This window comes from Pseudophryne corroboree, chromosome 4 (assembly GCF_028390025.1).
Source record: "Pseudophryne corroboree isolate aPseCor3 chromosome 4, aPseCor3.hap2, whole genome shotgun sequence".
Lineage (NCBI taxonomy): Eukaryota > Metazoa > Chordata > Amphibia > Anura > Myobatrachidae > Pseudophryne > Pseudophryne corroboree.
In genome coordinates this window covers 569,862,041-569,864,396 of record NC_086447.1, presented here as the reverse complement: position 1 = coordinate 569,864,396, position 2,356 = coordinate 569,862,041, and the positions used below count along the sequence as shown (strand labels likewise).

The 2,356-nt window shown below is 42.6% G+C and overlaps 1 pseudogene; it reads right to left on the bottom strand.

Annotated features, from left to right (window-relative positions):
• Positions 1 to 203: 203 nt before the first annotated feature.
• On the bottom strand, positions 204 to 322 carry LOC134912093 (5S ribosomal RNA; annotated as a pseudogene).
• Positions 323 to 2,356: the final 2,034 nt, after the last annotated feature.

Sequence of the window (2,356 nt, the reverse complement as noted above, 5' to 3'; positions counted from 1 at the left end):
ATTGTTAACAATACTTCTTCTAGTGCTTTCTAGTCATTTATGTGTGGGGTTCATTTCTAATTTTTTCATAAATATGTTCCCTTTGTTATTTGGAGAGAGAGATAGTAAGAGATCCATGTGCAGGAAAGATAAGATATGTAGGATAGAGGTAAAGGTCAATGTTTGCTCCACCACTTCTGCTGTTTGTTGTTAATTCCAGTGTATGATTACTGCACCTGATATTCCAAGCTGGTCACCCATCCAAGTACTGATTAGGCCTATCACTGCTTTGCTTACAAGATCAGATGGAATTGGGTGTGGCCAGTGAAGTATGGCAGTAGTGATTGAATTCAACAAATTATAGAGTGTGTTGTTTATGACATTATTACCAAAAGAGAGAACTTCTGCTGTCCAATTGGTTTGCCCCAAGTCATTGTTTCAAATTCATTGCAAACAGCTTGATGCCTGGCAATGGATGAGAGAGTCCTCGAGTGAGATCAGTAGGAATAGAATAGGGTACCCCCACTTCTGCTGTCCACTGTCATATATTGTTATAGTGGACAGTGGATGAGAGAGATGGGGTACGTAATGTCGAAGTCGAAAATATTATACCCACATGCATCACGTGCAAACACCACACAGAGTAACCTCCGTGTGTGTGCTTGTTCTGCCGTGTGTGAGCATACCGGCACGCTGCGTACATTGGCTCATGAAGCCCTGTGTATTAGTGTGTGGTATGAGTAAATACGGTAGCATATGCATTCGCATGGAAAAGCCACAAAGACATATCTGATATTTAATCCACATAGTGCATAAATTACACATAGTCTACACGCACCACACCAGCAAGTTACATCTGCTTCAGAGGTATAGCAACAGAGAGATTCAACTTCACTGGATGTGAGGGGACAGAATTAGGTTAGGACATGGTGCTTGGTATCCATGTGTACAGTACTTCAAGGGCAATATTCCGATCCCAGTTTGCAGAATGTAGCATGCTCCTGAGCATAGATATGTGCAGGAAATAAATATTAATATCACACTGTAATTACTGTACTCCTGACATTTGGCGGGAACCCAGTGGAGGACACCTGCAAGTACACCTGGACCAAGCATCGCCCACCTATTCAAACCGACCTATGACCCCTAATGTACTGTAAATGACCAGCCCTCTGACCTATGAAAGAAGTTTCCTTTGTACTATGTTTTGGACAAATGTATAAAAGCCAAGTCTCCTGGCCGGTCCCAGTCTAATTCTCTGAAGGTCATCTTGCCAGACTGACTGAGGGCCGGATCCGGGTGGCACAGGCGAACAAACGTATGTATCCATTGGTTGTAGCTTTTCTCTTGTATTGTTGTATTTCTGTTGTACCCCCTTTTAAGTAAATATTTGTTGCTGCATTGGACCACAACATAATATATACAATTGGTGTCGCATTCCATTCCTGTTAGGGGTTTAAAGTGTATTCAGCCGCACGTGTAGCTACATTATGCTCACAGCGTGTTGGCGTGCTTACGCAACGTGTACGCATTCATAGAGGTTTATCGCATACACTTAGCGGTCGCAGCGGCCCGAACACTGGTGTAACAAGGTACTGCTTTTTCCTGAAAGTTAAACGAACTTAACAGTAATGAAGGTTGTAGAAGCAAATCAGCTCTCTACTGTTTGCAGCATTGGAAAAATGAAGCCTCTTATCTCAGCAACAAAGATAATTTAATTACAATAGCAGTAACTGGTGATGTCCAACTGGTTAGCTGAGAGTATTTGTGGCCCATGAGTTGGTGAGGCAAAGTAAAGCAGAGGAAACTCTGAGTCCCAAGGATTGGTCTTACATTAGAATGGCATTCGTAAAAAGCTCCATCTCCACTCGGCTTAAAGAAAATACCTATAAACTGTATTTTAGATGGTACCTGGTCTCTACTAGACTTTACTATATCTACCATACTGCTTCTGAAATCTGTTGGAGGCTGTTCAGTCAGAGAGAAGCCTTCTTGCTTATTTAGTGGTCCTGCCTGATTATTTGCCCTTTCTGGATAGAGCTTCACAATCTAATTAAATATATTACAGGCATCCAGATAGCTGTCACCAGAGCCAGCCCTAACCAATATAATGCCCTAGTCAAGATTTTGACTGGTGCTTCCTAGCACCGCTGCTAGTTCTGCCTCTGACCCTGTACCCCTTTCCCAGAACCATCACCCCTCACCCATAGCAGTCCTCATTTTGGTGCTCCTACCACCTATATTTTAAATAGGAACAGTACACACATTCTGCACACAACACAAAAAGGGGTGAGTTTGTGCTGGAAAGGGGCATGGCCACACACTAGTATTCACAATTCAAATTACGCCACACAGTAGTGCAACTTTATTCACATTT